General features: G+C 36.7%; 1 long non-coding RNA gene across 3 annotated transcripts in view; it reads right to left on the bottom strand.

The window, feature by feature from the left end:
- Window positions 1-13,794, bottom strand: part of LOC136028043 (uncharacterized) — a 53,903-nt gene that overhangs the window by 27,368 nt on the left and 12,741 nt on the right. The window contains exon 2 of one of the 3 annotated variants that reach the window (XR_010617720.1): window positions 1,227-1,727. The exons of 1 other annotated variant lie outside the window; for it this stretch is intronic. This is a non-coding gene — a long non-coding RNA (uncharacterized LOC136028043). The remainder of the gene's footprint in view (window positions 1-1,226; window positions 1,728-13,794) is intronic. One more of the 3 variants, XR_010617722.1, reaches the window with a different exon arrangement.

Below are 13,794 nucleotides of genomic sequence, written 5' to 3'. Positions count from 1 at the left end.
ATCCATCCCTTACTAATCTCTATATTAGGCTTACTCTGCTTATCTCTATAATATTAATTTTCACTACTCTCTGTAATAACCTGGAGGCTAATTGCTTCTTTTCCTAACATTGGTTTGACATATGCATTTTATTTCTACGCAAACACAAATTACAATTTTCGCAATACTCTCGATCTTTAGTGCTCATTCTTTCAAACATAAAAATACGGCTCACTCGGTCTAATGTTTTCTCCATAGACATTTGACCACCAATGAGTAAGTGATCATGAGCCAGTTTGCCAAGTCTACTAGGACACTTGGCAAGACTAATTTAGCTGTTCTAGGGATCCCTTTGTCCTTGCCAACGCCTACTAGCGGATAACAATAAAGGAAACCATTACTCAGAAACAGGCCGTCAAAAACACTTAACAGCCAAGACAACTAACCGCTATCTACTCTTTTCTCGCCAGGTAAGGAACTCTTTCTCGACCTGTCGGCATATATCCCATGTGTGGAGCTCCTTTCCACCATGTCAGCCCTTTCCAGATATTCCTGGTCCCTCGGTCGACCGCAGTCCGCCCCTTCACCAGCCTTATCTCTCTCAACACAACGCCTTGCTACGTCAGTGCCTAATAATAAATTTCTCATAATATTTATTTCCACTAAAATGTCTGTCTAAAATGTTAATCTAACCCTTACATCCTATATAAAAAATCTACCTCTTCCCTGGTCACGTTTTACGTCAGTCCAATTCTGAGTCCTTTAATCTGTCCTGTCTAAAATCAGCATCTACGGTTGCTGATAAAATTCCTGCTTTTTTCAAGAAGTGCGTTTTCAGTAGGGGATCCCTTACTGACCCAATATCTATTTGATTCATATTACCCTGGTTGATGTTGCCCTCCATAGATATATCGGTTATATTAACCCCCGAAATATCTCCCATATTTATCCTGGCACTTTTTTTGACCATTAAATTACCCACACTTTTCAAAAATTTTACTACAGAATTCGTATTATAATCCCGACTTGAAGAATCAAAATTCAAATGGGCTTTTAGACCTTTAATTTTTTTATCATTCAAAAATAATAAAGCAATATCGCTATCAAATTCAGGATCAGAAGGATCTAAAATTGGAATTGCGCTCATAACTAAAAGAAATTGGTTAAGTTAAAGCTGTAAAAACAAAGCAACTAAGCACTCCTAACAGATTTCCTGCTCGCGTGTGAACTTAAAATGCATGACTTACAATCATAAAGTGTCCTTTGACGTTCTTTACTTTTTTATTCTCTAAAACTGGATTCTGAAGCGGGAACCTGGAACTGGAACGACGAAACTGGAAGAACTGGAACGGCGAAACTGGAAGAATTGGAACGGATAAACTGGAACGACTTTCACGAAACGAAACAGCTTTCAGCGGAGAGTCTCCACGCCACAACCACAGCTGACAATGGCGAAGTCCACCGAAATTGGAAGGTAAACAAACTCACGACACAACCGCAGACCGAAATCCAGAGTATGGTAAGAACTCTATCCTCTCCGGTGAAAACCGCTGCAGCACTCTGTAGAGTCTTTTCTACTACTTCTCTTGGTGTCAGAAGAGGGATTTGAGCCCCTGCCCGCTTTTGCGGAGTAGAAACAGAATAAGAACTGAATAAAGCATTCTAAAACGGTGGCTTATATTGACTAAATCAAGGAAATAAACATCGAAGCATGTGACAGGAACTGACCTATTTTAATCTGCCATTTCCTGTAAAGTTTCAGAATTTATAATATTAATGCAGTCCTCTAGGAAGTGGAATTTCACGGAACTTAATTATGATTCAGAATTTAATTATGTATCTAACCTACTTTCACTACTTTCAAAGTTTATACAATTTTCATTTGAATTACAATGATCGTCTACCGTTGGTTCGATACGATTACCCATGAGGACAACAACAATAAATAAACACACCCCGTGACGCTTCTTCTGGAAAAAAAAAGCAAAATTTCATATTTTTGAAGATATTGGCTTGAGACCTCTATGCTAGTTTTCTGATATGCTGAATTTAATCATGTGATTTTTTCTATTAAGATCGCTTGATTGTTGAGGGTGTTTCCCTCCTTTTTCTAGAATTAGGCAAATTTTTTCAGACTCGGAGATTCTGATGGGTAGCATAGAAATTAATAAATTCCATATACTTTTTTGGAAATAACCATAAAAACCCAATTCTTTTAATGTACCGAATTGTTATTAAAATTCCTTGTTTTAGGCTTTTGATTATTATTAGCTCGAGATGTTCCTTATTTATAGTTTGTTACCATGAACTGTTGGATGCTATTATCAAAAAGCAGAGAGAAAGAACAAGCATTATAGTTATTAGTATGCCCTTTTTATTATATGTCAATATATATTTGGGAATAAAATCTTAACAATAAAATTTGTTTTATTTTCATTTTGTTTATGATTATCCAGCTCTCGAGCTGATTTAAAACAGCTTTAGCATGGCCTAATCATGGGATATAAGTTTAACAAACCTGGTATGGGGTACAACAGTCTAGCTGTATGGGGTCTCCGTACACCAGTGGTCCATATGTCAGTGGAGTTACTGTTAGTCAGAAAGTTGTCATCTATCTATCTATATAAAAATAAGTTGTTTGTGTGTTATGTCTGTTACACTTTGTCTGTTACGCCAGATTATATCTTCTATATATATAAAAATAAGTTGTATGTATTTTTGTGTTGACGGTTTAAATGTAAAAACTGGGAATTGCATAAATATTTCGAAATATTTTGACAATAGATTAATGTAATTTGAAAACCTTGAAAAAGATAGTTAAAATTTTGAGGTTTATTATAAATTGTTGAGCTTTAGCAAGCTTGGCACGTGAAGATTTTTCTAACTGTCAATGTTATAGAATGTTACCAAAAAGCAAAACCAGGCTTGCGGTTCAAAGAGAAAGGGCCAGATTAGGAATGTGCAATTTACGTCAACGAAGGCGTGTCGAGGAACTACCAGAGCAACGCGAAACCAGACTTGCTGCTGAAAGAGAAAGTAAAAAAAGAAGGCGTGTCGAGGAATCACAAGAGCAACGTGAAAACAGGCTTGCGGCTTCAAGAGATAATGCTAGATAAGGAATGTGCAATTTACATCAACGAAGGCGTGTCGAGAAACTACCAGAGCAACGCCAAACCAGACTTGCTGCTAAAAGAGAAAGTGAAAAAAGAAGGCGTGTCGGGGAATCACAAGAGCAACGTGAAAACAGGCTTGCGGCTTCAAGAGATAATGCCAAAAGAAAGCGTGCCGAGGAATCACAAGAGCAACGTGAAAATTATCGCATGGCATTCAGGTAGAGCCCAGTCAATGATTATAGTAGATGTGTTCAAATCGGGACTATGTCTAAAATTTGTCCCTACTGCAAGGCCTTGAAATTTAATGGTGAAACAATGGGAATGTGTTGCGCCTCAGGGAAAGTTAAACTTCCTCTACTGGCTGCACCCCCAGAGCCATTGAAGACTTTGCTTACTGGAACTACGTCAGAATCTAAGCGTTTTTTTTATCAAACATCAGAAAATATAACTCATGTTTCCAAATGACGTCGTTTGGTGCCCAAATCGAAAATCAAGATCAATTTATGCCTACTTTCAAAGTAAAAGGGCAAATTTATCATAGAGCAGGGTCCCTTCTACCATTCTCAGGCGAGAATCATAAATTTTACAAATGTACTTCATCAGTGATAGAAATTCTGAATTGAATACACGTTGCGAAATTTCTCCCAGCGTTGAAAGGACAATCGTTTCCCAATTGCAACATCTTTTCCACGAAAATCATAATTTAGTGCGTCTGTTCAAAACAGCCATCGATTTGATGCCTACTGATACGCATAAAATTGTTATTTCCACTGACAAAACGCCTCCTGGCCAAAATGTGCGTAGATACAATGCTCCAACTATCGACGAAGTGGCAATCGTTATGGTCGGTGATCAGTTTTTACCTCGAGATATTATTCTTCATAAGCGAAACGCTCAGTTGGTAAGAATTGCTGAAACTCATCGATGCTACGATGCCCTACAATATCCTATCATTTTTTGGGATGGAGCAGACGGCTATGACTTTAATATTAAATTGATGAATCCAGCCACTAACAAAGAAATGAATAAGAAATGCAGATGCAATGTATTATTATTCCTATAGACTAATGATTCGGCAGGATGAAGACAATTATATTTTAAAATGCCGTCAATTGTTTCACCAATACGTCGTTGATATGTATGCAAAAATTGAATCCGAACGTTTGCTATATATCCGCCTGAATCAGACCAAGCTCCGCTCTGAACAATACATTCATTTGCGAGATGCAGTTATAAATGACGGTAATACCACAAACGTTGGAAGATTAACGATTTTACCTTCGTCATATGCTGGCAGTCCCTGTCATATGCATGAATATGCTCAAGATGCTATTGCGTTTGTTTGTCTCTATGATCGTCCAGATTTATTTATTACATTTACATGTAATCAATCTTGGGACGAGATACAGCAGCTTTTACTTCAAGGACAATCGGCGGTTCATAGACATGATATTACGGCCCGTGTCTTCCGGCAAAAGTTGAAATCACTGATAAACTACATAGTAAAACTTGAAGTGTTTGGGTCAGTGCAATGCTGGATGTACTCGGTGGAATGGCAAAAACGAGGTTTGCCACACGCACATATACTAATCTGGCTACATAACAAAATTACTTCTAACGAAACTGATGATGTGATTTTCGCTAAAATACCTGATGAAAATGTCGATAAGGGGTTATATGATATTGTTGTAAAAAATATGATACATGGACCTTGCGGTGCACTGAACGAAAATTTACCATGCATGGCCAAAGGAAGGTGCACGAAGCAATATCCTCGACTTTTAGTATCCAACACAATTACTGGCAATGATGGTTACCCACAATATAGAAGAAGATCTACTGAAGATGGCGGTAAAACAGCAATAATAAAGAAGCGTAACGGTACCACCATCGAAGTAGATAACCAGTGGGTTGTTCCATATTCCCCATTATTATCAAAAACATTTAATGCACACATAAACGTTGAATACTGTAACTCCGTAAAGGCAATCAAATACATATGTAAATACGTCAACAAAGGCAGTGACATGGCAGTTTTTGGCTTGCAGTCCCAAATTAAAGATATCGACGAAATCGTACAATATCAGGCTGGAAGATACATAAGCAGTAATAAAGCTGTTTGGCGAATTCTTTCATTTCCGATACATGAACGTAGTCCAGCTGTTGTTCACTTAGCGGTACATTTACAGAATGGTCAACGTGTTTATTTTTCGGAATCCAACGTGCAACAAAGAGCCTTGAATCCACCGGATACAAAGTTAACTGCTTTCTTTTCGCTATGCAAAAATGATTCTTTTGCAAAAAAACTGCTGTATACTGAAGTGCCTTCGTATTACACATGGAATACTAAAAATAAAGTATTTGAACGTCGAAAAAAGGGTAAGTCAGTCGACGGCCAACCTACCATCTTCAAAGATACCACGATAGGAAGACTCTACACCGTTCACCCCAATCAACATGAATGCTTCTTTCTACGCCTGCTTTTGGTGAATGTACCCGGTCCGACATCCTTTGAGTATTTGAGAACTGTAAACGGTACTATACATGACACTTACCATAGTGCATGCCAAGCTCTGAATTTATTGGAGAATGACCAACACTGGGATAACAGCATCAATGACGCGTGCGAAACGTCAACTCCAAGTCAAATTCGTGCATTGTTTGGCATCATACTAACAACTTGCTCTCCATCAGCTCCTACAGAGTTATGGGGAAAATATAAATCAAAAATGTCCGAAGATATACTCCATCGAAAACAGTTAGAGACGTCAGATATGACTTTTGATTTTACATCAGAAATTTATAACTACACTTTAGTTATTATAGAAGATTTGTGCGTATGTATGGCAAACAAACCTCTTCAGGATTTGGGAATGTCTTCACCTAATCGTACCGCTGCTGGTTCGACATGTGTAGAATTGGATCGTGAACAAAGTTGCAGTACGAGTGATCTATTGTTGTATGTACAAAGTAACATTTCCAGGTTAACGTCGGAACAAAAAGACATTTATGATACGATAATGCATTGTGTCGATAACAACGTTGGAGAAATTTTCTTTTTGGATGCGCCAGGAGGTACTGAACGTTTGTGATAAAACTGATTCTGGCATCAATTCGATCAAAAAATGATATAGCGTTGGCAATCTCGTCGTCCGGAATAGCCGCAACGTTGCTGCCTGGTGGAAGAACTGCTCATTCCGCTTTGAAATTGCCTCTGAATTTGCATTCTACAGAAACTCCCACGTGCAATATTTCCAAATCATCTGGGATGGGTTAAGTATTGCAGCAATGCAAACTTATTATTTGGGACGAGTGCACAATGGCACACAAAAAATCGCTCGAGGCTCTGGATTAATGTTTGAAAGATTTGCGAGGGAATTCGAAACCCTTTGGCAGCACATTAATATTGCTTGCGGGAGATTTCAGGCAAACATTACCTATAATACCTAGATCAACCCCTGCAGACAAAATGAATGCTTGCCTGAAAAATTCTAATTTATGGGCACACGTAAAAAAAAAAAAAAATTAACTACAAATATGCGTGTCAGATTGCAAAACGATGACTCTGGTCAAACATTTTCAGATCAATTGCTGGCAATTGGAAACGGAAAGCTCCCAGTAGACTCAATTTCAGGACGTATACAACTACCTGCTGAATTTTGTAATTTAGTGACGTCCAAAAATGAATTGATTGAAAAAGTATTTCCGAATATTCTAAACAATTATAAAAATAATAAATGGCTAAGTGAAAGAGCGATTCTTGCACCCAAAAATATAGACGTCCACGAAATCAACAATATTGTTTTGACCAAGATTCGAGACCAGGCAGTCCTTTACAAGTCAGTCGACACAGTTTTGGAACCAAATGAGGCGGTTAATTATCCATCTGAATTTTTAAATTCCGTGGAGCTTTCAGGGTTTCCACTACACGTGCTACAACTAAAAATAGGCGTACCAATAATACTGTTAAGAAATATCAACCCACCAAAGCTTTGCAATGGCACGCGACTTGCCGTAAAAAAAAACAATGGAAAACGTAATAGAGGCCACAATCTTGACAGGGCCTTTTGAGGGTGAGGCTGTTCTTATTCCTCGCATTCCCACGATTCCAACGGATCTGCCTTTTCAAACAGTTCGTGGTAACGAACTGTAGTAAGGAGCGCCCGGCTCAATAGTAACCAAAACTCTAAAAAATGGAATTTTGATACCAATAGCTACATCAAAAGAATCGCATTTTAATGCTGGTTTTAAATATATAAGTTTCATCAAGTTTAGTCTTACCCATCAAAATTACGAGCCTGAGAAAATTTGCGTTATTTTAGAAAATAGGGGGAAACACCCCCTAAAAGTCATGGAATCTTAACGAAAATCACACCATCAGATTCAGTGTATCAGAGAACCCTACTGTAGAAGTTTCGAGCTCCTATCTACAAAAATGTGGAATTTTGCATTTTTTGCCACAAGACAGATCACGGATGCGTGTTTATTTGTTTTTTTTTTGTTTTTTTTTTCCCAGGGGAAAAAAACCTAGGCCCCCTCCCGCGCTAATTATTTTCCCAAAGTCAACGGATCAAAATTCTGAGATAGCCATTTTATTCAGTGTAGTCGAAAAACCTTATAACTATGTCTTTGGGGACGAATTACTCCCCCACAGTCCCCGTGGGAGGGGCAACAAGTTACAAACTTTGACCTGTGCTTACATATAGTAATGGTTATTGGGAAGTATACAGGCGTTTTCAGGAGGATTTTTTTGGTTGGGGGGAGGGGTTGAGAAGAGAGGGATATGCTGGGGGAACTTTCCATCGAGAATTTGTCATGGGAAAAGAAAATTTCCATGAAGGGAGAGCAGGATTTACTAGCATTATTTAAAAAAAGCAATTAAAAAATAAATGTGAAAAAGCTTTTTCAGCTGGAAGTAAGGAACAGCAATAAAACTTAAAACAAACAGAAATTATTACCCATATGAGGGGCTCACCTCCTTCTAATACCTCGCTCTTTACGCTAAAGTATTTTTAGAAATTTCAACTATTTATTCTACGGCTTTTGTGATTCAGGGGTCATTCTTAATGAATTGGGATAAAATTTAAGCTTTAGTGTAAAGAGCGAGGTACTGACGATGGGGCAAATCCCCTCATATCTATATATATAAAAATAAGTTGTTGTGTGTGGATCTGTGGATCTGTGGATCAGGTGACGTCATGTTTGTCCGCATATGACGTCTGAATTATTTCACACTAATACAAAAGAAGAAAAAAACTAAAAAAGGTAAAAACTACAAAAAAAACTAAAAAGAAAAAAAAAACTAAAAAAGCTAAAAAACTAAAAAAAAACTAAAAAAAGGTAAAAATCTAATAACTAAAAAAAACTGGAAAAAATAAAAAAAGGCAAAAACTACAAAAAAAAATAAAAACTAATAAAAAAACTAAAAAAGCTAAAAAACTAAAAAAACTAAAAAAAAAACTAAAAAAAGGTAAAAAACTAAAAAAAACTAAAAACTAAAAAAGAAAAAAACTAAAAAAAAAGGAAAAAACTGAAAAGTAAAAGAGAAAAAGAAAACTAAAAAAATATGAATAAATATATATAAAAATAAGTTGTTTGTGGGTTATGTCTGTCTGTCTGTCTGTCGAGTGACTTCGTGTTTGTCCGCATATGACGTCTGAATTATTTCACACTAATACAAAAGAAGAAAAAAAACTAAAAAAGGTAAAAACTACAAAAAAAACTAAAAAGAAAAAAAACTAAAAAAGCTAAAAAACTAAAAAAAACTAAAAAAAGGTAAAAAACTAAAAACTAAAAAAAACTAAAAAACTAAAAAAAGGCAAAAACTAAAAAAAAAAAACTAAAAACTAATAAAAAAACTAAAAAAGCTAAAAAACTAAAAAAACTAAAAAAACTAAAAAAAGGTAAAAAACAAAAAAAAACTAAAAACTAAAAAAGAAAAAACTAAAAAAAAGGAAAAAACTGAAAAATAAGAGAAAAAGAAAACTAAAAAAATATTAATAAATATAAAAAATATAAATATAAATATAATATAAATTAGCAATCAACAAAGCACCGAGACACAAATGACGACCGGGACACAGGGAGTATAAATGACGACCAGGACATAAGTAAAAAAAAAAACTAAAAAAATGGTAAAAACTACAAAAAAACTAAAAACTAATAAAAAAACTAAAAAATCTAAAAATCTAAATAAACTAAAAAAGAAAAAAAAGAAAAAAGGAAAAAAATAAAGGAGAAAAACAAAACTAAAAAACGAATGTATATACAGACCGGGACACCGGGATACAAATGACGACCGGGACACAGGGAATATAAATGACGACCGGGACACAGGGACACAACTACAATGGGGACGCCGGGGGGCACAGGGGGATATAAATGACGACCGGGACACCGGGACACAAGGAATATAAATGACGCCTGGGACACTCAAAGAGAAATCACAGACTGGAACACCGGGACACAAATGACGACCGGGACACAGGGAATATAAATGACGACCGGGACACAGGGACATAACTACAAAGGGGACGCCGGGGTGCACAGGGGGATATATAAATGACGATGGCGACTCAGGGAATGGTCGATTAGCAATCACCATCAACAAAGCTCAAGGGCAATCATTAGAATCATGAGGTATAGATCTGAATACGGATTGTTTTCCCATGGACCATTATGTGTTGCATGTTCAAGAGTCGGTAAACCTGAAAATCTATTTATATGCACAGACAATGGGACAGCAAAGAATGTTGTATATTCGCAAGTTTTACGTAGTTAAAAACATATATATATATATATATATATATATATATATATATATATATATATATATATATATATATATATATATATATATATATATATATATATATATATATATATATATTCACAGGTGGGACATAGGGACACAACTACAATGGCGCGTAACTAATATGGCGCGTAACGACTTACGCGCGCGGGGGGGGCTTGGGGGGGCGCAAAGCGCCCCCACCAACTAGGTGTTGGGGTGGCGCGAAGCGCCACCCCAACAGCTAGTATGTAATAAAAACATGAGAATACAAAAGTTCTTTACGTAAGCTAATTTATAAGTTACGTAAATCTTTTACCAATAAAAATATTCGTAAAAAATTAAAAGTTCTAGTTGCTTTTTTAATTAACCAAAAAATCGGAGGGCAACTAGGCTTCGTCCCCCGCTATTTTTTTCTCAAAATCATTCGATCAAAATTACGAGAAAGCTATTTAGCAAAAAAAAAAGTATACGAATTTCGTTTTGATTATTCCTCTGCGGAGAGCCAAAATCAAAACATGCATTGATTCAAAAACGTTCAGAAATTAAATAAAAAAAACAAGTTTTTTTTTAACTGGAAGTAAGGAGCGACATTAAAACTTAAAACGCACAGAAATTACTTCGTATATGAAAGAGGCTGCTACCTCATTAACGCCCCGCTCTTTACGCTAAAATTTTTTACTGTTTTAAAAAGAAGAGTTGAGAGAAAGAGTCAAACTTTAGCGTAAAGAACGGGGCGTTGATGAGGTAGCAGCCTCTTTCATATACGAAGTAATTTCTGTGCGTTTTAAGTTTTAATGTCGCTCCTTACTTCCAGTTAAAAAAACTTGTTTTTTTTTTATTTAATCAATTTAAAAGATTGCAATTCCCAATTCGATTAGCATTGAGCATTTGCATATGACGTCATTATTATTATATAAGGCTTTGTATATGCACGGACAATGGGAAAGCCAAGAATGTTGTATATTCACAAGTTTTACGTAGTTCAAAACACATATATAAATCTATATATATTCATAGGTGGTAAACAGGGACACAACTACAATGGCACGTAACGACTTATGCGCGCGGGGGGGCTTGGGGGGGCGCGAGGCGCCCCCACCAACTAGGTGTTGGGGTGGCGTGAAGTGCCACCCCAACAGCTAGTATTACATAAAACAAATTGTAAAACAGAGCGAAACAACCAAAAAGTGTGTTTCGTGTTTTTTAATTGGTATTAATGGCTAGTTGTTTGTACAGGGAAGGTTTTGTTAGGGTGTGCCAAAATTTGGCAAACATATTGGTTTAAAAGGTTTCCAAAAATGTATGTGAGTGAGATAAGAAAATACCAGGCAATTTTTGAAAAATAGAAATATTAATCTTAAAAACCAAAAAGATAGGATAGACTGGACTGTATCCGCGATTTTTTTTTGGGGGGGAGGGGTAAAAACACTTCAAAAACACATCAAGAATTTGTTTATATTCATTTTGTTACGTTTTTAGGGTCAGAAAAACACTTCGGGGTGGGGGTGTGTGTGTGGTAGGTTTCAAATCTCCTAGCCGCTCCCTGGATATGGCCTTGAGAATATACCAATAACTACGATTTTTGAGGTCAAGAATGGATTGTAAACCTTAGTGTTACAAAAAAGGTCAATTAGCGTTTTAAACTGCCACACCAGATTTTTTTTTTTTTTTATAAGAATTGGGTAATCCTTCGCTTAAGGCGCAGTTTAGGGATACACGTAGTGTAATATCCAACAGCCTATTTTTTCAAAAAACTCCGGATTAAATGAAAACCTTTTCCAACCCCCAAGGATGCATCCAGGATTTTTGATCGGGGGAGGTTTACAATATAAGAAAAAACACATAAAAATTTCTTTATATTCATTTTGTCGCGCTTTAAGAGCTGGAAAAATGGGGGGGATCTAAACCTCTGAATCTCCTGGATATAGCCTTGCCCACCACCCTGGAAAAGCAAAATGCAAAAAAAAATAAGCCAATGAAATTACAGCATTCACAATTTACCATTTTCAACCAAGAATGTAGGCTACTGTTTACTTAGTTGGAAGTGTAATACATAGGATCAACTAAATCAGATAGTCCAATAAAACTAAAATAAATTATTAATCCAAGAAAACATCGACAAAAAAAGGAAGCTCTTGCGAGATAAGAAATTGATGAAAGAGCCCAGAATTATGGTTAGAGAAAATGCTATATAAGGTCCAGTTAATAGATTAACTGCACCTTGACTTTTCGAAGTTATTGTTGTTACAAGGTACCACTGTACCACTGTACGCCCCCCAAGCCCTCCCCGCGCGATTAAGTCGTTACGCGCCATTGTAGTTGTGTCCCTGTGTCCCACCTGTGAATATAGATCGATATATATATATTTTTTTAACTACGTAAAACTTGCGAATATACAACATTCTTCGATGTCCCATTGTATGTGCATATAAATAGATTGTCAGGTTTACCGACTCTTGAACATGCAACATAAAATTGTCCATGGGAAAAGCAATCCGTATTCAGATCCATACCTCATTATTCTAATGATTGCCCTTGAGCTTTGTTGATGGTGATTGCTAATCGAACATTCCCTGTGTCCCCGTCGTCATTTATACATCCCCCTGAGCCCCCATTGTAGTTGTGTCCCTGTGTCCCGGTCGTCATTTATATTCCCAGTATCCCGGTCGTCATTTTTGTCCCAGTGTCCCAGTCTGTAATTTCTCTTTGAGCGTCCCGGTCGTCATTTATATTCCCTGGGTTCCGGTGTCCCGGTCGTCATTTGTGTCCCGGTCTGTAATTTATCTTTGAGTGTCTTGGTCGTCATTTATATGTCCCGGTCGTTATTTGTGTCCCGGTGTCCCAGTCTGTAATTTCTCTTTGAGTGTCCCGGTCGTCATTAATATTCCCTGTGTCCCAGTCGTCATTTGTGTCCCGGTCTGTAATTTCGTCAGTCGGCAAACATGACGTCAAACATTCCCTGTGTCCCGGTGTCCCGGTCGTCATTTGTGTCCCGGTCTGTAGTGTCATCTTATAATGACGTCATATACAAAGCCTTACATACTTATATCTTGCGAATATACAACATTCTTCGCTGTCCCATTGTCTGTGTATATAAATAGATTGTCAGGTTTACCGACTCTTGAACATGCAACATATAATTGTCCATGGGAAAAATAATCCGTATTCAGATCTGTACCTCATTATTCTAATGATTGCCCTTGAGCTTTGTTGAAGGTGATTGCTAATCAAACATTCCCTGTGCCCCGGTCGTCACTTATATATCCCCCCTGTGCCCCCCCGGTGTCCCCGTTTTAGTTGTGTCCCTGTGTCCCGATCGTTATTTATATTCCCTGTGTCCCGGTCGTTATTTGTGTCCCGGTGTCCCAGTCTGTAATTTCTCTTTGAGTGTCCCGGTCGTCATTTATATCCCCTGTGTCCCGGTCGTCATTTGTGTCCCAGTGTCCTGGTCTGTAATTTTGTCAGTCGACAAACATGACGTCAGTCGACAAACAACTTCATGACGGAGTAATGCTCAATCCTCAAAATGACGTCATTCGACAAACATGCATGACGTTAGTCAACAAACTAACAATTTATATATATATATATATATATATATATATATATATATATATATATATATATATATATATATATATATATATATATATATATATATATATATATATATATATATATATATATATATCATGAAAAGAGAAATCACCAATACTACAGCACAAAAAAAAAAAAAAAAAAGAGACAGAAGGAGAAAAGGAAGACTGTTTTTCTAAATTAGTGATTAATATAGACCAGCACTTGAATGAGGCCTTAACCCTACTCATCCATACAATCACATAGGTCAATCAGTATAGCCACACACAATCAACCATAAAGAATAATCCATGGACAGGCAGTCATGTCGTC

The sequence above is a fragment of the Artemia franciscana genome, chromosome 6 (genome assembly GCF_032884065.1).
Source record: "Artemia franciscana chromosome 6, ASM3288406v1, whole genome shotgun sequence".
NCBI lineage: Eukaryota > Metazoa > Arthropoda > Branchiopoda > Anostraca > Artemiidae > Artemia > Artemia franciscana.
Note: the sequence above shows the minus strand (reverse complement) of the source record. Positions and strands in the feature narration are given on the sequence as shown.